This window comes from Lissotriton vulgaris, chromosome 7 (genome assembly GCF_964263255.1).
Source record: "Lissotriton vulgaris chromosome 7, aLisVul1.2, whole genome shotgun sequence".
Taxonomy (NCBI): domain Eukaryota; kingdom Metazoa; phylum Chordata; class Amphibia; order Caudata; family Salamandridae; genus Lissotriton; species Lissotriton vulgaris.
The window spans coordinates 897,366,805-897,392,611 of NC_141695.1; positions in this window are offsets into that span (position 1 = coordinate 897,366,805).

Consider the following 25,807-nt stretch of genomic DNA (forward strand, 5'->3'; position numbering starts at 1 on the left):
GGGGATGTGTACCTTTTTCTCTGTTGCCCCTGGGGTGTGGGGTTGCTCGGGCACCCCTACTCCTTTATTCTGCTTGCGTAGGTTGATCTCAGCTAGGTTCCGCTCGTGTTCGTACGTCAGTTTCTTTTCCTCGAGCTCCCTTTGTCTCTGTTTTTCCTCTCTTTCTTCTCGGATACGCAGGTGCTCTAAGTTGATTTTTTGTTCGGCCAACTTAAGTTCAACGTCCATTTTGAGTCGGGCCATTTCTAGCTCGTGTAGTCGGGTTTTTTCTCTTTCCTGGATCTCGTCTTGCGAGAGACCCGTTCTTCGCTCTTCAGGGGCCGTGGTGGTTTTTGCTGCGGTGCTTTGATCGGGGGTTCCGACAGCCCCGGTTTCTGCCCAAGATTCTAGGGCATGCTTAAAATCGTCTTTGGTACTTAGTCCGGTGGTAGCGATACCTAGTTCGATGCAGAATTGTTTTAGTTCACGATGGCTGTACTCATCCAATTTCTCCATCTGGAACTTCTCGGTTGATCCGTTCTCTTTAGTTGTCATTGTGATTTCGTCGTGGGGTGAGCTACTCTCTGTACGTTTATGCGGTGATTCGGATCGCGCCGCTGGCCACCAATGTTAGACGGACCGGGAGGGTCGGCCGAGAATAAGGGGAGAGGTCTCCAGAGAGAGCCGTCTCCAGCGATCGTACAGACAAGTAACTTCCCCCCCACAGACGGACACCACACAAGGTTAAAGTTCAACGAGACTTTATAGGCAATTCTTTAAGTTACGATGAAATGATACAAGGAGGTCTGGACTCAGGGGTCCCCTCGATTCTGGTCTCTGGTTTGGGAGAAGGGGTAGCGGGACAGTCTTGTTACCAAAAGGTGGATATAGCTCTCAATCCTCGAGCTCGGCGTTCTAGATGATCGGGCCGCGGCGGAGCCAGCAGGTCCCGAGATGGACGAAGAAAACGACGGTCCGCGGCGGAGCCAGCAGGTCCCGGTGAAGATGACGGTTACAAACGGTACGCGGCCACGCCAGCAGGTCCCGACGACGATGAAGGATATGAAGGTTGCGAAGGTTGCGGCAGCGCCAGCAGGCAGAACGATGGTGCACAAGACAGAGCTACGGCAGCGCCAGTAGTCCGTCTAGGATGAGTTCCTCTTTGCGTCTCTCGACTCCAAGATACAACTGCCTTCCTGCTCTGGAGCTGCCCCAGTTATAGGGCTGGTGTGCTTTGATGTCCGGACCCTCGCACTCGGAGGTCGGGAGGTCCGGGATGAGGGAGTACAGACACCCAGCAGGGGGGTGGAGCCAGCGCCCGGGGAGGCGATGGGCGAGCGGCACCTGGCGGGGGAGAGCCATCGACACCTCTTTCTCCCATTGACTTGCCAAGTAGCCCGCTCACCTCCTGGGTGGATGGTGGTGCCGGGATGTCTGAGGCCGGGCCAGGCCCAGGGTTGAGGTCGATCGGGGGCCAGTCGGCCTCGTGGTGGAGTGTCCAAGATGGCGCCTCAGGATGGGCGCGTGGGCCGGCAGTGGATCGGACCCACGAGGTCGACATGCTCGAGGGCAGGGGTCCCTGAGGGGACGGAGGACGTGCAATGGTGGTGTGTGGTACTTGTGTGACCGGGCTCGGGCCTGGTTGGGCCGGGGGAGAGCGGCCCTTCATGTGGCCTGTCCAACAATAGGTGTAACTTAATATGTTACCAAATAAAAATACCACTTTCCTCCTTCAGTATAAAAGGGTGCTTAGAAGTTGGGGAAATGTTGTATTATTTATAAAGCATGTCTTTCGTTTTTGGGAAAAGCAAATATTTGCAAATGAACACCTCCCTGGCAGGTTAGGATGTTTTCGCGCATTATTTTATTGCTTACGTTTGGCAGATGGCAGGAAGTGACAGCATACTCATTTTGTTCATACATAAAACTAAAAAGTGCTTCCGTTTTTTTTAGCTGCTTGTGGGCCTCTTCTATTTTCTGGAAGGATGTTTTGTTAGTGTTGATTACCCTCATGTTTACCACAAACATTGACTGCAACAAGCATAGGAACATGCAGTCTCCCATACCTTTCAAACCAAGTATACAGCGTGCCTTTGTAAATTCAAGACTGCCACGATTTAAAATCGTGCACACTTTTTGAGCTATCTGATTCGCCTATGGGTGCCACTTAATTTGGTGCTGGGCCCATTTCCTTACCCTGTCCACCCCTGCTTTACTTAATCTAGCATTGTGCATATTAATATATACTGGCTGCTTCTACAGTGTATTTCCATTCACATAAGGCCCTTGCATAGTGCATGAAAAGAGAACAGCGGGTCCTGTATATGTCTGCATGCATTCACTTTATGGGTGGTTGCATTAATTATGAAGCATGACTGAAAAGCTGTGGAGTGAGTATTAAGGCAGTGAGAGATTCTTACAGTGCCTTTTGCTGGCTCATAAAGGTGATCACACCACATGCTCATCCAATTATTGGCCTCCTTACAGAGAGCACATATTATGGTAAAGCCTTCCCTTATGGTAATCCACATAAGTGATGCAGTTCCTGTTTATATTTAACATTTTACCTGATCTTGCATTTCCTAAGAGTTAATCCTTTTTCCAGATGTGTTTCTGTAGTTTATATCTCGTGCAACATCTGATAATTTTATAGTACATACTGTGAACGAAGTTGCTTCTAGGTATCTGGAAGAGTTCAGATTATAGGTGGGTTGCAATTTAGTGCACAATTGGTAACTCTGGAGTTGAGGCTGACGTTAGAGAACTTTTCTTACAGTACCCCTCGGTAGGTCATAAAAGTTATTTCGTCCACATCCTCATCCAATCTGTAGCTTCTCTGCAGAGTGCATAGACCGACTGTCACACGTGCCAATTGTAATTATTATTTTATGGGAAGGAGATACACAGCTGTCTAAATACTGCTGTATTTAGAGGGGAGACGAGAGAGGAGAGACAAGAGAGAAAATTGAGTGAACATGCAGAAGGTTGTGACACAAGGAAGTAATGCAGAAAGATGAGGTGAAGACAGTGGTGATGATGAAGGACATGACATGTTAGATATGCAGATGAAAGATTTCTGATAGTTGTACGAAAACAAGCATTGAAAATGCAATAGGTCTCGCTTCTGATTAAGTTAAAGCTATTTGTTTTGCATAGCAAAACAAATGGCTTTTTCTCTCTCTATCTCTCCTCCCTCTCTCTCTCTCTCCTTTCTCTCTCATCTGTTGATCGTCCTCCCCCACACACAACCCCCCAAACACATCACCACACACAACCCCACACACAACACCACACACACACACAACCCACACACACAACCCACACGCACACCCCACACACACACAACCCACACACACACAACCCACACACACACAACCCACACACACAACCCACACACACCCCACACACACACCCCCCCCACACCCCCCCCACACACACACTCCCACACACACACACACCCACACACCCCAAACCCCCCACACACAACCACACACACAACCACACACACACAACCCCCCACACACAAACCCCACACACACCCCACACACCCACACATACCCCCACACACACAATCCCCCACACACACAGAAACCCCCCACACACACCTCTATCTATCTATCTATTGCCCTCACTCTATCGCCCTCAGTCTATCTATCGCCCTCAGTCTATCTATCAACCTCACTCTATCTATCTATCGCCCTCACTCTATCTATCACACTCACTCTATCTATCGCATCCTCACAGCATCACTCAGCACCAATCACTCAGGGGCACCACAACATCACTCAGGGGCACCACAACATCACTCAGGGGCGCCACAGCATCACTCAGGGGCACCACCACATCACTATGCACTACCACAACATCACTGAACGCCACAGCATCACTCGTCGCCACCACAACATCACTCAGCGCCACCACAGCATCAATCTGTGCAACCATTCAACAACAACTGGTTCAAATATGTTCTCTCAATGTTTCAAGCTTTATTACAAATGTCACAAAAAGATGTTAATATTTCATTTCTGTTCTTGGATTTTCGTCACAATAAAATACACTGAACATAATCTTCACAACAGTTATTTACAAAAGTTTAAGGTATTGCCATTATAAATGACAAAAACTTTATTTAAGTATTTTTTTTTTAAAAGCCATTGTTATTTATAATATCAATACATCTAAGTCACGTAAATACAACACATATTGCATTACAAATGCTATAAGTGTCACATTTGCGAAAGTTAAAACTATTGGCATTGTAAATGACAAAGCTATTCATTTAGCTGTTTTCAAAACCAACACATAAATAAAATATTTGTCATTTACAATACTAATAGCTCAAACTGTCCTAATGCGAGACCTATTGCATTGCAAATGCTTGTTTATATAGTTGCCGAATGATCTGTTTATGTCCCTATTCTCGTTTTATCTCTCATTTCATAGCTCTCTTTCAGTCACTGTTTTCGTCATGCACTGACACCATCACGGGTTACATCATAAGTGGTGGGCGAAACATTTCATTCATACCAGTGCTTTCATTAACAATATACTTGTGGTGGCACTCAAACTTTAAAGTACATGTTTGCTCCTGAGAAGAGCCGGAACTCTCCCATCAATTGTATTTCACTAGTGTTGAAAAGTACAAGTACTCTCCCTTTCAAAATAAGGAAGTGTAGGTACTCGTACCAAACAGTACTCGCCCATTTGAAGCACAGATCTGAAGACAAAATGTGTGGAATCTCAGGGATTTTACCCTCACCCTGGATTTTAGGCAGAAGGATGTGTATTCCTCATTTTGCTGTTCCTTGGCGCATACCTGATGCAGGACAACTACAGCTTGTGTTTGTGGTGTGCGAGGGCTAGGCCTCGCACGTGGATACTCGGCACACAAAAGGACAGCAGACACACTCAGTGAAGGTGAGCCAGAAAGACCCCGAGCGGTCTTCCGCTTGTTTATTATATACCCCGGAGCGAGCCCGCCCCGGGGGTGTGGGGATGCGTGACTTAGTTGCTACAAAGTATGTGTGAGGCCGGGTGGCTCCCTACATCCCTCCTTCAATTTAGTTGGTCCTTAGGGTTACTCTCTCACTATGGTGAGGTCCAGGCAAAGTCTTCTAGTCTCTGCCTCGGACCTGGATTGGGCCTCAGATGGTATCGGCGGCTTCTGCATGCCGGGGAGCCGGCAACCCCAGCCGGGGTCACCTCGCCACTCCGCGCTGGAGACGAGGGGCCTGCCAGGGTGTTCTGGGATGTGTCAGCTTGGCTGGCTCCTCCGTCAGGCCCTCCTCGGCTCGGTCACGGGGCAGAGGCCTCAGCCCATGGTCCTTCTTCATCTTGATTGTCTGTCTCTTCAGATGATCCTTCAATGATGTTTGAGGGAGCGCCAGCCGGCTCTCCCGCCTTCTTAAAACAGGATATGTTTCGGGTGACTGTCTGACTGCCTCGGCGCGCCGTCACCATGGCTCCTTGAATTTTCTCCACTGTCCATCTCTCCGGTTCATAAGGGGTCCGAAATTTCCACCCTGGATGACGGTCCTGGACCACCACGGTGTCTCCTTCTCTTATGCCCGGTTGTTGGGCATGCCGAGCCGCACTCGCCTTCCGGTTGGTTGTTAGCCTCCATGACTGAATGGCTTGACTGTCTCTTGTCTCGGGTGTCCAGGCACGTGCAGTCGGTATGTGTCCTCGGGGTGCCTTTTTGAATAGCACGTGGGCTGGAGCACATTTAGTGGTGCTATGTGGGGTCTGTCTGTAGGCACTTAGAAATTGATCCAGAGCGGCTCCCGGATCATATCCGCTGTCTATGGCAATCCTGAGGGCTCTGTTAAGGGTTCTCATGAGTCTTTCTACTTCCCCACTGGCTTGGGGCCATAGCGGTGTGATCTTTCTATGTCGTATTCAGAGGTTTTCCAGGTAAGTTTGAATGTCTCTTCCTTGAAATGGTGGCCCGTTGTCAGATTTTATCTCTTCAGGGAGTCCCATCGTTGCGAAAATATGGTCGAGGGCTTCTCAGACTTGAGGGAATGCCACTGACGGGATGACCTCCACCACGGGAAATTTTGAAAACGAGTCTACCACCACGAGCGAGTATCTGCCATCAGGGAAGCTTCCGAAGTTGATGCTCAGGTGAGTCCAAGGGGTTTGGGGTGCGTCTTCCGTGATGATCGGAGCTGGCGCCGGGTCTCCTCCCGTTATGGTGCAGGCGTGGCAGGATCGTACCATTTCATCCACCATGCTGTCCATGGCCGGGAACCAGACCTTGTTTCTTAGCCTGACTTTGGTCTTGGCCATTCCTTGGTGGCCCACGTGGGTGATGGTTAGCATGTGCCGCTGGAGGCTCTCTGGCACCACAATGAGATGACCTCTAAGCTCAACCCCTTCATCTCCTATGCTCAGTTCATTTCGGATTTGCCAGATCTGTTGTCAGGCATGGCTCACGTCCGGTCTTAGGCTCTGGATCCCGTCGAGGAATCACGTCCAGCGATTTTCTTCGAGGGCCTGCTTTACTCGAATTAGTGTCTTGTCGGTGTCCGGGAAGGCTGCTTGGGACACCATGTGGACAGACTCTTCCACCCCTTAACCATCAGCGAGCGGGAGCGCCTTCCTCGTCACGTCTGGATGCCGGGACAGATAGGCAGCCGGGTTGTGTGCCCCCGGTCGGAACACTAAGTTGAAGTTGTAGCCTTGCAGTTGGACGGCCCAACGCTCAATTCGTGGAGGTGCAAGCCTAGATGATCCTGTGAAGAGGGGCAATAGTGGTTTATGATCCGTCACTATGGTGAACTCCTGCCCGCATAGATACAAATGAAAGTGTTGGCACGCCCACTTTATGGCAAGGGCCTCCCGCTCGATCTGAGCATATCGAGTTTCAGTGTCAGTTAGAGCCTTGCTCGCATATGCAACAGGTTTCCATTAGTCTCCGCCATACTCTTGCAGCAGCACGGCTCTAAGGCCCACTGGGATAGCGTCCACAATCAATTCTGTCTTTCTGCGTGGTTGAAAGTGTGCCATTACCGCCTTATCCAGGAGGCTCGCTTTGTTGTCCTGGAAGGCCTGATTTGCTGAGCACGTCCACTCCCACTCCTGATCTTGACGTGTGAGCGCTCTCAATGGTTCTGCTAGGGCTGCTAGGTTGGGGATGAATCGGCCACAGTAAGTGGCCATTCCCAGAAAACTTCGCACCTCGGAGGGACTCCGCGGGGTGCTCGCGGTCCGAATTGCTTCTGCCTTCTTCCGGTCCACTTTTAGCCCTTCTCGCGTGAACGTGTATCCAAAGAAGTCGACAGCTTCTTGGTAGAATGAGCATTTAAACCTATGCAGGGTCAATCCGTGCTCCACCAGCCTCTGCAGCGTGGCTCTCAGATGGGTGTGGTGTTCCTCCAGAGTGTTAGAGTATATGAGTATATCGTCGCTCAGGTTGATTACCCCACTCAACCCCGACAATACCTCCCTTATTGCATTCTGGAACACTTCTGCGGCGGACGATACGCTGAAACTCAGCCTCTTGTATCGTCGGAGCCCGACGTGAGTCGAAAAAGTTGTTATATATCGACTTTCGGGCTCTAGCTCCAGTTGGTGGTACCCCGCGTTGAGGTCCAGCTTGGAGAACCACTTCGCTCCGTTTAGGTCAGCGACGATATCGTCCATCGTCGGGGTGATATAGCGCTTTCTCTTCACGGCGACGTTGGGGAGCCTCATGTCAACGCACAGTCTGATGGCGCCAGGCTGTTTGGGCGCCACGACCAGCGGCGACACCCAGGGAGTTGGTCCTGACACCTTCTCAATGACTCCGAGATCTTGTAGTCTTTTGAGTTCAGCCTCCACTTGTGGTCGGAGGTTGAACGGCACTCTCCGGTGCCTGAGGGCGACCGGGCGCACGGAGGTGTCGATGTGTAGCCGCACTTTCTTTCCTTTGAGTTTCCCAAGGCCGCTGAATAGTGCTGGGAATTCTTGTAGCATGCTGTCCGCATGTGACTGATGGACTTGGTTTGCGAAGAACACTAGCCCCAGTTCTTCGGCTGTGTGACAGCTTAGGAGTGTGCCCTTTTTTCCTTCTGTAATGTGGAATCGAGCTTCCATCGAGTATTCGCCGTTTATGATGGTGGTGCTGATGACCCTTCGCAGTGGCAGTGGGTCAGTGCCCCCATAAGTGTAGATGCGTGCGCTCGATGGTGCTAGTGCGGGCTTGGGTGACATTTGCTCATGCTCATATTGTTAGGAGTCCATAACGTTTACTGATGCTCCTGTATCTGCGAGTGCTCGCATTATGGTTACCTTCGACAAAGACAGTGCACATGGGTGGCGGCCTTCTCTTTGTCGACACCCTGCTGACCTATGATATCACGTACACTTCGTCCTCATCGCCGTCTTCATAGCGCGGTCTTCTTTCTTGGGCTTGACTATCCGGGGGCGGGTGTTCGGGATCCAGCGACAGTCATCTGACTCGTTGTGTTAATGATTTGGGTCCATACCCTCCACGTGGTCTCGGGGCTTTTGGCCTGTTTCTCCCTCCTTGACATACTGCAGCAAAGTGGTTCAGCCGGCCACACTTTAAGCAGGTTTTTCCTTTTGCGCTGCATGTTGCTGTCCTCGGGTGGTCCTCGCCGCAGTAGGCGCACTGGGTGCCTCAGGATTGCCATTGTCGCGGGCGGTTGGCTTGTGGTCTTCTTTGCAACGCGTCCACCCTTTCTTCCTTGATCGGCGCCATTTTAGATGCTGCCGGCAGCGCCATTGGTGAGCGCAACGCCATCTCCATTTCATCGGCCCGCGTGTCCGACAGTTCGTGGGACCGGGCGAGGACGAGTATCTCATCTGAGGTGATCCCAGGCTGTCTTAGAATGAGTTTTCTTAACAACTTTGAGCGACACCCCACGATTATTTGGTCTCTTATCTCTTCTCTTGGATTAACAAATGGGCAGCTATTGGCCAATCGGTGTAGTCTGGCGTAATACATGTCCATCAATTCCGCTTCCGTTTGCCATGCCCTCTTGAACTTAAACTTCTCTAAATCATTGTTCAGTTGGGGGTCGAAATGAGCGTTGAGGGCGTCGACCGCCGCGTCATAGTCGTCTTCTCCTCCAGTGTCCGGGAGAGTCTCAAAAAGGTCATATATTTCGGGGCCTCCATATAGATGAGAAGGGATCTCTTGACTGTCCCGTCGGTTTTGCGGGTTCCTTTAAAGTATAGGTTGAGTCGACCGAGCCACGCTTTCTACCGCAGCGCTGCCGTCGCGGGGTCAGTTGCTTTGCTGAATGGGGGAAGAGGTGCGACTCCTGTGTGTGCATGGCTGATCATCTGGGATCTCGTGGCAAGGTTCTGTGCAGGTCCTGCAGGGCCGGGTGGAGGTGGCCCTGTCGCTGCTGCTCCTTGCCCTGCGTCCGTCATCGTGTTCCCCTAGGTGAGAGGTGCTGCGGCTCCCTGGGAAGTATTAGGCCAGGTACTATTCCTTCCCACTGTTGAGTCGACCCAACTCCTCTGAGTGGTGGTCTGCGGGCGTGTGTGGCCCCAGATAGGAAGAGCAGAGGTTGGTATGAGGCTATTCCCTACCAAAATGCGGTCACTGAGCTGCCCTGGGACACTAGCGAGTGCAGTTCTATAATTATTTGCTGTGGCCAATGCTTGTTGGATTTGCCCCATGCACTTGATGCTCGTGTGTGTTGCCAATGCTTGATTGTACTGATGGGCGAGGCAGGCGGGGCTGCAGGGGATCGTCCCACGCCGAGCGAGGAACTGCTGGGCTCACAGGATCGAGGGTAGAGCCGACGTGCAGCGTCACTCTTCTTCACCCCTCCCCCTTCAGGGGCTGCATGCGTGAGATGCACGCCTAGGGGGGCCGCTTGTTTCGAGGGAGGACTGCCGTGGGACGGGCCGAGCAGGCCGTGGGTGAGCAGTGCGGGTGGGGCCGGTGGCAGGTCACTCACCCTCCAGTCGCGCACGCGGCGAGTCCCGCCTGCTGAAGGCGCTCCTGCGAAGGAGGCGCGTGGGCGGGTCTCAAGCCGTCGCGCGGGCAGGTCGTCAGCCAAAGCGGGTGGGCTCCGCGTAGCATTCCAGCAGGCGCAGGCAGAGCGCAGACGAGCAGACCGACACACGAGGCGGGTGGCAGGGCACACGCGGGGTCGGAACCGGCCTCGTCGCCAATGTGGTGTGCGAGGGCTAGGCCTCGCACGTGGATACTCGGCACACAAAAGGACAGCAGACACACTCAGTGAAGGTGAGCCGGAAAGACCCCGAGCGGTCTTCTGCTTGTTTATTATATACCCCGGAGCGAGCCCGCCCCGGGGTGTGGGGATGCGTGTCTTAGTTGCTACAAAGTATGTGTGAGGCCGGGTGGCTCTCTACAGTGTTGGGAAAACAGGGCAAACTTCCGCAATCAGAATGCACGAAGTAAGGAATTCAGAAGCAAGCACAGGAGTTGCAGCCAGGGAGGGGCCTTCTGTTTGCTCGGGTTGAACTAGAGCCAGCTCATGGTAGTCTGTCTAGGGGTTGGCAGCAGTGGGTAATTTGTGCCGGTGGTTTCCAGGCACTTAATTGTCAACACTTACGACTGTTGGCCTCATGGTGGCGCTCTTGTATGGTATAGAGTTGAACACAACAACAGTTGTTTATTAATTCAAAATACATTACAAATGACTAGTACCTTGCGTCCAAGCTATTCTTATAGCTTTGCGGCCTGGAAGAGTCTGAACTGTCATACTTGAACGAGTGTGATTGTTAGAAGTTGTGTTGTTTACCGTTGTTGGCAGCACTGGTGGGGCAATGCGTCATGCGAGCTTCAGTAGCCTCCTGACGAGGGCCCTGGCACTTATCGTTTTACAAATGAAGCACTGGTTGGTAGTGCTTAATGAGAGCCTATGGTTGCAGATGGGCTGCACCGGCACTCATCTTTTAGGGACCAGCTCTTATTTAACCCACAGCAAGATGGAGAAAAACACAAAAACTTGAAGAAGAAGAAAGACGGAAAAAAAGTAACAAAGTTAGAAAGCCAAGATGAAAAAGAACCTGCAAGAAGAGATAAGGAGCCAGGGAGTGTCTGGTAGTGGATTAAAGAGCATGAAGTGGAATCAAGAATATGCTGCCTTGGTATTCTGCACAGGGTCAGCTTTAAGGCAGTGTGACCGGGTGGCTGCACTGGGCTCTGACCTAGAAGGGGGGACCCTGACCTCAGCTGAGCATGCTGCGTTTAGAAATGTCTTACCATTTAAAAGCAGCTGATGTTGAGTTCCTTAGGGGTTCAGATTTCAGGCAACAATACAAATGTCAAGATAACTCGTGATTAATGTTTCTGCTAGAAAGGGAGATCAGAGTTTTGTATAGTGGCAGTTTTGACTCGCCATAAAGTAGCGAATATACCTGCTGCAAAGAACATATCTGTATTTAAAGTGGAATGCTGAGTGGGTTCGTAAAGCCAGCCTTTACCAGTGCTTTGAAACAAATGAAATGTATGCGAGAGAGAGGCTATGGAAAGATGAGGGCACTTTTGCCGGGTGGTAGTGAGGGAATCTGAGGAGGAGGTTAAGGGCGTCGGGGCGATAAAAAAGATTGCCTTGCCTAGCGCTACCTGCGCTATAGCCGGTCTCGATTCTGCACCCTGACCTTTGATAGCGCAGGCCTTGGGCTTCTGAGCACAACTTAAAGCCCCAACACGTATTCTATTACAAATTAAACACTAGTGTTTTGGATTGCCAAAGGGGAGGATGTTAAAGCAGATCGACCCATTTCACCTCTTGGATTGTCACTTGTTATTCCTTTTCCTCGCAAGAGTGCCGCCATGTTTAAAACAGATTATTACTTGAATAATTAGAAATATTAGAATGTTTGCTATTAATTTGCTTCTTAACTGGCTTAAGGTCTAGGAACCTAGATAATGTTCTTGTGTTCTAAAATCTATTTATTCGTACAATTTCAAATCCATTTGTTCTCAGATAGTTAAATAGCAGAGGCCAATGTTCATTTTTAATTAAACCAGACTAGCCCAAGAACACAATATATAATTTATTTGGATTTTCTATTCAGCTAGAAGAATGCAAATACCCCATGTAATTGTGTATGCTTTTTGATTGCTGTTATATGAAACTCTTTATAATTAACCTTCCATTGTGTACATTTAAAAGACAAAGCAACCTAGGTGCACAGCATGGTCCTACCATTGAGAACAATTTTACTGCAACCAATCCATCTTTTTATTTAAAAGCATTAACATTTCGATCAGAGAAGTTTTAAATGGTGTGGATGGCAGTAAATGGATAAATTAGGATGGGGTTATTAACATACTTTAGAAGGAATAACAGTTAATGTTATAATAGCGCCTGTTGTGTGGCTGGGACATGTTATTCATTAGTGGAGCATTCAGGCGTGAACTATACATATCGGAAAATATCTATTCGATTAAATTAAGTTGCCAAAAGTGACTTTTCAGTGCTTTAGAATCATGGATGAAAACCTTCAAATGTTCTGTCCAAGTCCTTAAATATAAATACACATCAAAGGGGGCTTCACACAACCCACTATTCATTCTCTCTCTCTTTCTCTCTCTCTCTCTCTCTCTCTCTCTCTCTCTCTCTCTCTCACTCCTAATCCGAGCACTGCTAGGTTGTTTTCACCTACCTTGCGCCTGTATGCGCTCACGGGTGGAAAGCAGCGCTTTGCAAATCCACTTAACTCAGCGGGACGATGCATCTGCTTCAGAGATGGTTATATAATCTAGAGGTAGCAAGTCGCAATCTAAGATGTTCCAATCCAACATTCAATGCGTCCACAATTTATAAAGCTTGAGGAATACCGGAAAGCCAGTATTATTGGAATCCTGTTCCTTACTCACAGTATCCTCTATGCCATAGATATATCTCAGTATATATCATCATAACCGTTGACCAAACCAGATATCCAGATAACTGTATAGCTAAAGCATTAAGCAGAATGCTCATCAATCAGTTTGACAGCGTCCCATATTTCTAACTGTGAAAACAAATCGGAAAATAAGAGGACACAATAGCGACAAGTCTAGGAAAAGTACCTTAAGGGTGGGGAACAGTGGGAGAACGAAGATGCCATTCAATGTGTTATCCTGTTATCCTTCAGAAAACAACTAAAAACTTGGATATTCGATAAGTAAAGTTCCCCCCTCCCTCAAGCGCCTTGAGACCCTCTGGGTGAGTAGTGCGCTATACAAATTTCAAACTTGAGCCAGTAATGTGTGAAAAGCTCAGCGTGGTGCACATAAAAAGCGGGTAATGTATGTGATGCTATGGTGATCCTAAGTTATATGTTTGTAAGGAACCATCCCATCTATTTAGGGTGGTTTAGTGTCATCTTTAAGGTATTCCTGGAAAGAGAAGATCAGTTCGTCCCTTTAACGCCACAATGGGGTACTTACTTACGAAGTTCCCTGGCCTCCTCCCTGCACAGAGACAGTGACTCAACCTCCACCCACTGAAGGACTGTCGGTTTTGCACCAGTGGAAGACAATGACTGGAGAAACTACCCTTTCATGGTAATGCAGCGTCTGGCAAAGTCTATAAATCCACTCAAACCTTGACTGTTTTGAGAGGCTTATATAAGCCCAGGAGACAGCTCTCCAGGGTAACTAGACCCTGGCAACCTGCTATGGAGGTCAATACAGTTCATATTTCTAACCATTAAGAGGACACAATGGGGCAGGCCCAAGATATATGTTTCATGTCTGCATTGGGAGGAAGGCAGCGAGGGAATTCAGCGGAAGCAGTAGTATAAATTGTTTGGATGCACACAAGTGCCAAGTATGCTGGGTTCAGTATATTGAACTGGATATACTGGAACCCAGTATTCAGTGAAATCTTATGAGCGTGGGAAAGTGCTTTTCCCATTTTTCCTGAGTGAGGAATTGACCTATGTCAGTGTCCTACTTAGTATAGAGTTTTTGTAGAGGAGTTATAGTGCACTACAGAATCGCCCTAACAATACAAGAGATGAGTCTACAGCCAGAAACAATGGGGAATAGCATTTGGGACGATGGGCGTGAGGGTGGCTCAGCATCACTGATATCACATGTGCTGATGAGTGCAGCTAGTAAGCGCCAATGTATCAAGAACTGGCCTATGGGTAATCGTATGGTTCAGTCAATGTGTCAAATGTTATCAAAACTCTATCCTTCAAAAGGTCTCTCAAGCAGTTAATTCAAGCATTGCCCCACTTCTCAGCAGGTCCGGAGGCCAAGCCCCCATCAAAACATCAGAGGTACCGCAGGGGAATCCCCAGTGCTTACAGCACTGTACCAGAAGTCATTTTCAAGGCCATGCGATAACTGTGAACATTTTGTCCCAATCAAGGGTGTCAAATGCCTTTTCCATATCTAACATGTGGCACATAGCAAAGGGCCAACAATGCATTGTCTCTTCCAACAGCCTATGGAGAAGGAAGAATATTAAGGGAAATCAACCTGCCAGGGATGAAGCCATTTTGGTCCGGATAGACCAGATAGAGAATCACTGATTGTAGTCTGGATGCTTGCATTTTGCTCAATATCGTATAATCATCATTAAGAATGACTAAAGGCCTATAGGAGGAAACACCCAGGTGATCTCGACCCAGTTTGTGGAGGTAGAAGAGGATGACCTCACGCATGGAGGAAGTCAGTGTGCTAACTTGAAGAGCTGAGTTATATAATTTGGCCAGTCTCAGGATCATTAGAGTCATATATATGCTAAACAACTCATTCGGAAGGCTATCAAGGCCAGGAGTTTTATAGGTGGCAAAATACCAAATGGTGCCCCGAATGAATTTATTGCTCCGTGACTTTGCACGTTCAGCTTGAATCTTCACATGGGTGAGTGTCTCTAGGAATGCAGTAATGTTGCCCATTGCAGAGGAAAACTCAGGGCTGTATAGTCAGCGGCAATGGGAACAAAATGAGGAGTGGATGGCTGGATTGTTAGTGTACGATTTTGTCTGGGGAGACACGGATGGTGGAGACAGGGATCTTATCCGTGTCCTCTTTGAGCAACCAAGCAAGTAACTTCCCAGGTTTGTTCCCTTCAGCATGCGTTTTGGCACTGTGGACTTTGTAACCAATATATCTCAGAATCTCAATCAACTGAGCGTGCCGCAAATGAGCAGTAAGTAGCACTTCTTTAGAGGCAGTAACAGAAAATGATGCTTTCTGCAAGTTCATTAGGGAGTGTTCAATATTCTCCAGTTCTACTTCAACTGTCGTAAGGGCCATTATCCCTGCTCATATGCAGTGACCTCTCAGCAATGTTTTGAATGCATCCCACTTATTGAGGCGGGAAGAGGTCGAGCCACTGTTCTTGGCAAAGTAATTACTAATGTCCTCCTGAAGTTGCTCCCAGAAGTTAGAGTTCTGGAGGCCAGAAGGTTGGAGTCACCAGGTAAGGTCCGGCGAGGTGTAGCCATTTAAATTAAGATATATAATCAGAAGGTTGTGGTCTGAGATTGTCTTGCAGAGATACTCAATATCATGAACCAGGAGTTGTATAGATGTTGGTCAGAGATGTCAGTCCAGGCGATCATGGAGATAATGTGGTAGGGAGTGGAAGGAATAATCCCTTATATTATGGTGAAGGACCCTCCAGACATCTACCAAGTTCAAGTGAGTAACTCATTGTGTTAGGCATTCAGCATTACAAACTATGTGTGTGAGTTAGGCAGTGGAAGGTATTATATATCCAAATGGGGGTCCAGTACACAGATAAAATGCCCACCAAAGATCCAAAAGAGGAGGAACCATTGAGGAAGTTGGGTAAAAGGTTGCACTAAACATTGATGTTGGCCTGTATTTTGTGATCATATACTACCCGTACCATATAGTACCCCCTTAACCAGTGTGTATCTACTCTCATCGTCCGTGACTGCCTTGACACAAGTGAAGGGGACCATAGGTCTGTCAGAAAAATTAATATCCCCCTAGCATAGCTGGAGTGGCCAGTGCAGTAACATTGTCCCCTCCAACGTTTTTGAATTCTGAAACCCTCCCCCCCTTCGCTAAGTGGGTGTTTTGCAAGAAGGCAACATTGGCCCTTGAGGGAGGTATGGATGTTGTAGAGTTTTTTTGATGATAGAATTTAACTTACAGGCTCTGGGTACAGTTAGTGCCACTTTATTAGGGACTTACTAGTAAATGAAATGTGGCAAAATGGGTATAAACCAATATAACATGTTTTAAGGAGAGAGCACAAGGGCTTTAGTACTGGTTAGCAGTGCTAAAGTGTGCAGAGTCCTAAGGCCAGCAAATACAAAGTCAGCCAAAACAGGAGTTCTGAAGGCAAACGGTTAGGGAAAAAACACTCCAAGGATGCTAGGTCTAATACTTGCATGCAACAAAGAAAACACTTTGTACCTGATCATGGCCCTCAGGAGAAAAATATCATTGATAAAGCACTTAAGTTGGTCGAACCAATAGCCATTACCTTTTACACCGCACATGTAAAGGCAAGTCTAAATTGAAGATGATCTTGAGGAGATTCATAAATGACATCTCAATACCAATCTGTCTGAAAGCAAGGCCTGGACAAAATTAGCATAATTTGCTTTACAGAAATTAGGCAAAATACCGAAAAAAAATTGTGCATTATTACGTGAAATGCCATGTCTCCTTCAACGACCTTAACAAAATTCTCACTGATTTGATTTGGTGAACAGGCAGGCGCAGAGTGGCCTTGACCCAACTGCATCTCCCAATTTTATGAAGGTGGCCTAGGGGGTCCCAAACTTCGTCATACTACCTGGTATCAGAACTCCAAATGGTTGGCAGTGTGGCTGAACCTGATGTGTACCCTCAAGGAGAAATGTAGTGGTTGCATCGGAAGACATCGCAATACCAAGCTCAGGTTTGGGAGAGCCATAGTTTGCTTGGAGTTCGGATACCTGGTAGTATGAATCGAAGTTTGGGAACCCTAAATCACCTTCATAAAATTGGGAGATGCAGTCGGATCAAGGCCACTCTGCACCACTTGTACACCAAATCAAATCAGTTAGAATTTTGCTAAGGTCTTTGAAGGAGTGCCCCTGAGGATGGCTGGAATATTAGAAAAATACCCAACTATCCTTAGGAGGAGCACCATCTTGGATACGGTCACACATCCCAATTGAGAGAGTTGCAATTTCTCCCAGAACTCAGCTGACGTTCTTGCAGGGGCTTGGACTCTTGCCAGTTCCCTGTTATAACATCTGCTTGGCGTCTATAGATGTCAATACCAAAGTACTTAAAAGGTATGAGGTTCTAATGCCAGGCCCTCGGCATTATGGAGGGAAATAGTTGGGCACCAAGATCTGTCATGCGGAAAAATACAGGACTATTCCATGTTCAATTTGAACCCTGATATCTTACCATCTGAAGTCCTCCAGCCTCCAAAAGTCATCCACTAGACCTAACCTTGCATCTGGGATGTATAGCAGGACATCGCCTGTATGCGTGTGCACGCGCTTTCTAAGAGAGCAGATTTGACCTGGCATCCGAGGTCCCTGCAACATAGGTTATTGTTCGTTGCCTTAGAATTTGAAAGGACCTTATCTAGGTATATATGAAAATCGCTCTCGTTATTAAGAAACATGGGAAGTGGATAGCTGGAAGTGCGAGGTAAAGGTGAGTTTAGATACTTCTGACTTTACACACAGTTCAGTGGCAGGCTCTGAAGGCCACACTCATTATTTGGTATGCTGTACTTTGGCCCACCATTCATTTGGGTAGGTCAGAGGCCAGCAACTCAAGCACATGTACATGTTTAAGTGGTAGAAATTAGTAGAAAGTACACAATTAATCTATGGTTTAGTGATTGCAAAAATTCGAATGTTAACGTTCGTAATAATGCTTTTTGTAACAGGTTGCCTATGGTTTCTGCACTGATTCATAATCCGGACATTAACAGACTTGAGTTCGGGTGTTTATTGGTTTTACATCACGACAGTCAGCCAACCATTAAGTTATCGCTTTTATATATGTATGCTTACTTGCCATAAATGTTTCTTATCAATTTTGTTGTTTCTAAGATGTGATGAAGTAAGAAGCTACAAAAGCTGATTTTAGTCATACGGCCAGATTCATCATTGAGTAGTTTTGCGAGTCTGAAATAGCGATAAATAAGGAATCGCTATTCCAGACTCGCAAAACGGGATTCATGTATGAATCGCAATATTTTTTACGAGTCCTACTGATTCCTTATTTGCGATTAGCTAATTGCTAATCGCAAATAAGGAATGACTCCCCATTCATTCCTATGGGCCTAAAGGCCCATAGGAATGCATGGGGAGTCATTCCTTATTTGCGATGAGCATAACTCCCCATTCATTCCTATGGGCCTAAAGGCCCATAGGAATGCATGGGGAGTCATTCCTTATTTGCGATTAGTAATTAGCTAATCGCAAATGAGATTGCGATTTCAAGGGTGCAGGGGTGTCCAAAGGACACCCTGTAACACCCCTGAAATGTTAACTTACACAGATGTTACACACACACACACATGTCCAAAGGACATGTGTGTGTGTAACATAACTTAGAAAAATGCTTTTAAAAGCATTTTTCTAAGTTTTCGCTATTTACCACGAGGTTTGACCTCGCGGTAAATAGCGGCCCAAAATAGCAAAATAGCTATTTTTAAATGTTTCAAGAATAGCATTTAAGGAATCTCTAATAGAGATTCCTTAAATGCTATTCCTCGCAAATTTGCGAGTTCTTAAATAGCGACTTTTGCATTTGGGATGATGAATCCCAAATGCAAAAATTGCACTTGCAAAGGGCCAGATTCTCAGAATCTGGCCCTTTGCGAGCGCAATTATGCTTGATGAATCAGGCTGATAGTGTTGAAACACGAAGAAATACTTATGTAATCTTGCTTTCTACCCAGGCTTGTACCAAAACAGTAACATAATTGTAGGCTTTCAGCTGATGTCTCACTTAACCTGAAATAGAAATTACATTGACAAATGGAAGCTCAGAAAATCGGTGTCACTAAGTCATCTACAGACATTTCACATCTCAACCCGAGTATATATATAGCCCAGTATGTCTTCGCTTGCTGTAAGTCGATAGCCATTTGCACTTTAGCTTGTCTTTGGAGCAAGAGTTATCCAAAAAATGCTGTAAAACAAGGTTCCTGTTATAGTTCTCTAGATATTTGCTTTATTGTAGAAAACTGTGAATTCTTCTGGGTTTATAAGCACGAGCAGCAGGTGTGTAAATATTCTATGGAAATGCTTGCCTTCTCAGCCTTGCAAGAAGAATAAATTATTTATGTAGTCCATCAGCGCATGCCGAATTTTCATCAGGACATTTAGAGACACATAGGCAAATGGTTTTCATTTTGTATATCATCTAAAGTCCATGAAGAAAACTCCGACCTGGGGCCGTATTATACGAAAATAGCGTGGGGGCGCAACGGGCGTTTGCGCTCGCTTTGCGTGCCTCTGGGGCACTTTGGTATGACAGAACGGCCCGCAGACACGTGTGCGCCCCCTCCTGTAACACAGAGAGCACTGGGGCACATAATGTGCCAGCGCTATCATCAGAGGGCGTTTCCTCATTTGCATGGGCGCATGGCCCCATGCAAATGAAGGAATCTCTTTGCCTCTACGCCTGCGATGTATTACAGATGCGGGAGCAAAGGTAAGGAGGTGTGAGCCCCCTGATGATGCCCTCTGGAGGAAACAAAGGGGGTCCCCCTTAGGTATCCCCTTGCAGGTGGATGCAGTCACTCACTGCACCCGCCTGCAAGGGGATTTCTTTCCCTTGTTAAAAGTCCAGGCAGGTTGCAGCCTGCACTGTGAAACAGGGAGTAGCTGCTTCTAAGTCGCTCCGTATTTCACTTAAATGCGCTACCCCCAGGGCAGCATGAGTTCACAGCTTTTGCTTGTCAGGGCCGAGCGCACCTTTGAAAGGTGCGCCTGGAGCTAACAAGGAAAATGCACATCATTGCATAATACGGTCCCAGATCTCACACTCTCTGATGTGCTCATAATGTACAGTAGTCACATTATTCGGTGTTCCTATAGAAAGCATTAATGTGTGCTCCAGTATGTCCAAAATATCAGCATCAAGATATATAGGTTAATTATTACCTTGATGTTCTTAAACACTTGGCGTGGATCCTTGTGGGTGAATGTGAATGTTTAAAGCACATATGGATAAGCAGGGGCGGCCTTAGGCATGTGCAAGCTGTGCACCTGCACAGGGCCGCCAAACCCCAGGGGCCACCACGCCAATATATATCCTTAATATAATAATCCTATGAGGATGATACATATTTGCGTGGCCACCCCTGGCAGGGATTTGGTGGCCTCCGGCTCTGTTCCACTTCCAAACACCCTGACCCGCCCCTCTTCCCTGGCCTCTGCGCCTGCGTTCCTCCAGGGGCCCCCTACCTACGTTCCCTGCCCAGGGCCGCCATGAGCCTAGAGCCGCCCCAGGGATAAGAGTAGTTACCCTTATTCCTCCCTCTCTTCTAATATTAAGCACCTAAAAGGGAACTTTTAGTAAGATATATCAAATTAAGAAGCTGATTTAGAGTTTGGCAGCGAGGGTACTACGTCGGAATGGTGACGGAGTAGCCTCGCCACTAAACTCACGGTCTATTTAGAGGTTGGTAGCCCGTAAGTATGTAGAAAACTGAGCTGACTCTGGCTCCATCGCCAACATTCTCCTCTAACGGCCTGACGGAGTAAGGGCTGTCGGAGATTAGCCCCCTGACCATTTGCCCAATGTAGAGTGGGCTTTGTTTCATTATCCATCACCGTCAGGTTAGGAAGAGTAGAAATAAAAAATTACCCCCACGCCATGGGATAAAACTCCCATGGTGTGGAATTTGTTAGTTTTAGCATTTTCAAAAATAAACTCCTGCATTGGGAGCTTTAAAAAAAAAAAAATCAAACTTTGTTAAAGGTTGATGGTCGACCCCCTATGTTTGACAGAGTCATCTGTCAAGCTTTTAGAGATGTTAAGAGATGTTCACGGGCCGATGGACCGCTCTAGCTTTGGGGGACGGGATGTCGTCTCGGGCGACAGAGTGATTTATTCAGTCGTCTAAGCTTAAAATCAGCCCCTAGGATTTAAACTGCAGAATCAGTTGTGAGCACACCTTGACGCCTCATTTTTAAAAACCATTAGGATAGCATTTCTGGGGCTGTATCACATAAAGCGAATTAAAAGTGATTCTTTAAGACAGATCTCTGTCACACGTTGGGCTGACGAGAGTTTTAAGACGTTTAAGAGGTGAAGTAGCGTTATTTTACCACCTTAGATTGTGGTAAATGGTTGCTTGTCACTTTTATCTTTGAAATAATGTTTTGGCTGGAAATGGAGCAGCATTTGTTGACATGCCTAAAGTAATTAAGCAGCACAAGAAGACACAACATAATAACAAAACACAAAGCAAAATACCAATTCAACAGCAACATACCTTGGCACAGCACAACTAAATACTTAAAACATAATGCAACAAAAAAACAGTAGTCCAACACAATAGTACAATGCACTAATGCAGTATAGAAACACAAGAGCACAGAAGACACCATAACACATAACCACCACGATGAAATGCAACAAAACAAACATGCTCAAATGTTCTTATAGAACAACTAGCAGCCCGTCCCGACGTTGTCCGGGTATGAATTGCTGCCGGCCAGTAGCATATTGTTTTGTAGGATTTCGTTTTGATAGCATTTCTTATCTGTGACAGGCCTGTGAAACGCTCTGATTCACAGTGCACTGCTGATACACTTAAGAGTGCGTGTTCAGTAGTGTGTAAACTCGAGTTTCCCTACTTTATTTTTCCTTGCAATATTTTATAGTGCGAACTTGACAACATGGCATGAGCACAATTTACATTACAGAAGAACACATTCATTTGTGGTAGGCACGGGAGGCAAAGCGATTTGCCTTGAATCACAGGATGTTGAGCTGATGCCGAGATTCAAACGTAGCTCCCCAGGTCTAAAGTTCGCAATTCTAGAACTTGTGGCCGGAGGTGTGTCTAAAAGTGTATGTCGGTGCTGGCCATCAATGAGAAAGACCTGTGCATTTTTCAAATGGGTGGTCAAAAAATATGAGTATGTTGCTGGAGATGTGGGCCGCCGTGCCACCAATGTACTTACCGGGGGAGGGTAAACACCCATTATTCCGCAACTTTCTTTCCACATACCATCACTCCGCATACTTTCATTACGAAAGTATCATGACTCTGCAATGCCATTATAACGCATGGCATTACATTTTATATGCTTTTACCACGCATACATTTACAACGAAATTCGTTGTAAATGCATGAATGGTAAAAGCAGATGTTTTTTTTAATGTTTGGATAAGGTAAGTATGGGTATAGGGGTATTTGTTTTGGGTTACTGAGGTATATGTTTTGGGGTGTTTGGGTATTTTAAGGGTTCAGATAACGTTTTGGGTTATGGGGTACAGGGGTAGTTTTAGGGTTTAGGGATAGGTATGGGTTTTGGGGTACAGGGGTATTTTTAGGGTTCAGGGGTAGGTTTTGTGGTACAGGGGTATTTTAAGGGTTCAGGGCTAGGTTTGGGTTTTGGGGTACAGGGGTATTTTTAGGGTTCAGGACTAGGTTTGGGTTTTGGGGTACAGGGGTATTTTAGGGTTCAGGGGTAGGTTTGGTTTTGGGGTACAGGGGTATTTTTAGGGTTCAGGGCTAGGTTTGGGTTTTGGGGTGCAGGGGTATTTTTTGGGTTCTGGGGTAGGTTTGGGTTTTGAGGTACAGGGGTATTTTTAGGGTTTAGGTTTTGGGGTACTGGGTATATTTATAGGGTTAAGATGGGTTAGTGTTTAAGGGTGTTGGGGTATTTTAAGGAGTACGGGTGGGTTATGATTATGGGGTGCAGGGGTATTTAAAGGGAGCAGGGTGGGATTCGTTTTTAGGGTGTAAAGGGTAATAAAATAAAATAATAAATAAAAATAATATAAATAATGCAATTTAAAAGAATAAATGTTTTAATTAAATTTAAAAAAATGTGTACTCCTTTCAAGCCACCGTCCACATTCTGTCCAGTCATGCAACGTGATTCAATCGATGTTTTCCATGAGAACCTGACAAGTGATCTAAAGTCCTTACACAGTGGTGTTTGCAAAAGCCAATACAAATATGACCCATCAGTAGCTGACTATGAAGCATTGGTGGCTAAACTTAGCAAGGACAAAAACATTGTCATTCGACCGAGTGACAAAGGTGGCAATGTGGTTCTACAAACTAAGGCTAACTATGAAAAAGAGGCTTTCACCCAGTTGAACAATCGTGAACACTACGAAAGGATGAAAGGGGATGACATCAAGATCATGCAAAAGGATTATCACCTACTCCTGTCTAAGTGGAGGTCAAAGAAACTACTTGCGGAATCCGAATACAAATAACTCAAAACGGACTACCCTGTGAAACCGGCAATTTATTTCATCCCGAAGGTCCACAAGGACAAAAACAATCCCACGGGCAGACCTATTAGTACAGCGAGGGGTAGTCCCCTGGAAAGGACTGCTGTCTATATTGACTACTTTTTACAGGGGCATGTTAAATTGTTGGAGTCCTATATTCAAGACACGGGTGATTTCCTATTTAAACTTAATAAGGTCCAGTGGCAAGAGGGCGACTGGATGTTGGCTTTGAATGTAACGGCTCTATACACCAGCATCCGCCACTCGGATGGCTTAGCGTCTGTGCAGTACTGTCTAGAGTGGATAGAAGTTAAATACAGCCAGCACAATTACATGTTACTTCAAATGCTTAAGTTTTGTCTGAAACACAATGTATTTATGTTCAATAGCCTCTTGTTTCGACAACTTCAGGGTGTGGCAATGAGGGCCAGTTTCTCCCCAAGCTTTGCGTGTCTGCACATGGGAGCTTGGGAGGAACTGGTCCACAAAACTGATTTTCAACTTGAAATGACGAATCACGTTATTACTTGGTATCGATTAATCGATGACCTGTTTGTGATTTGGAGGGGGAGTAAAGAGGATGCAATCAAGTTTGTTGAACGGCTGAATGTTAACCAACTCAACATTCACTTAACAGTCACTATGAGCCAACAACAGGTCCCTTTCCTTGCTTGACACTGAGGTCTACATTAATAACAACAGATTGGAGACCAGATTATTCCGTAAATGCACTGCCGGCAACACTACGTTACATGCAGCTAGCACACATCTGATAATGAGCATCCCATTTGGGGAAATGCTACGCCTAAGGAGACTCTGTAGCAATGAACAGGAGTTAGGTGAGGCACAGGCTACTAGTACTACAAGATTTCTGGAAAGGGGGTATTCACGCAAAACCATTGAGAAAGCCATACATAAATCCTTAGGCTTTAGTCACGAAACACTTTTGGCCAAATACGAGAGCCCGACAGAAACAATCGAGGCCACTGAGAAATTGGATCCAGGTACTGCAGAAACCATTGAGACTTTTAGGTTTATCACAGGTTACTGCTCTCAGCACAAAGAAATTCGAAAAATAGTGAACAGACACTGGCTGATTGTGCTAAAAGACCCTGTAATTGGGCACCTGCTACCCAAGAATGTTTCCATAACATACAGCAAAGCCCCTAACATGAGGGACAGGTTGGTCGATACTGGCCCAGAGGTGTTGGCTAAAACCTCTTGGATGCATAGTTAGGGTGGTTTCTACAAATTCAAAACATGCAAAGCGTGCACGTATGGCACAAACAAGAGTAGCTACAAAGATGGTTTCTGTGATCAGGAACTTCCTATTAGCAAGACCCTCACGTGCAAAACAGAATTTGCAGTTTACGTACTGGAATGGCCCTGCGCTCTGAGGTATGTGGGCAGCACGAAGCTGCCCATACACAAACGCATATTACAGCACCTCAGGGCAATTACCTAACAAGACAACACATACCCTGTTTCACTGCATTTTAAAAAACAGCATCAGAGTAGCAACAGGGAACTTAGGTTCTATGTCATTGATACCGTTCTGGCCAGTAGACGAGGAGGCACTAGAGAGGCTAAACTGCGCAAACTGGAAACCAGATACATTTTACAGCTTAACACCAAACAGCCTGGGGGACAGAACGTCACTGAAGATCTTTATACCCGTTTACACTAGATTATCTCCAGTTAACAGGGTTCTTTCCCCGACAGTGAGTAAGCTGAGCCTGAATGCACACAATAGAATTAGATGGTGGTTTTTATGAACATATTAACCTACTATTTATTTATTTATTATTTTAACCTGACATAGGCTCGCACCTCCTAACTCGACTGGGAATGTGGTAGGTCCCCTGGCTGCCCCTGTTTCAATTTAATTCAAGGGTTGATGCTGTTTCCAGGATGCTGCATGAAATATTTGTACCTGTATATTTATGTATTTATGTATTTATATTAGTATTTATTCATGGCACAGTTTGCACTTTATGTTCCTCCCTTTAAACTATTCAGGGTACTGCAAGGGCTCTTGCTTACCTAGTGTTCTAAATATCTCCTTTGGTCACCTTGCATTTGCATTTGTATTTATATATATATTTATATCTATATCTGTGTCTATATTTATGTACGTATCCGTATTTATTTATCTATTTTAGGTGTATCTGTGGGTATGTGTGTATTTATATGCATATTTATATTTATATTTACAATGGTGTTTATATATGAGTCTGAAGTCTTTAAATCTAATGCAATATGAGATTCTATATTTGTACATCTGTCCTCTATCTGTATAGTCAGGTATTCTTTCTTTCTTCCCCTTCTTTATTCTTTTTAATGCTTCTTTTTAAATGCTTCTTTTCATTCATTTTACTTGGTTCCTGTCCCTATGGAAGCATAACCAGCAACCGTATTTTGCTGTATTTGCAATTGGACTGGGCTCAGTTCGGTTGACTGATCAGG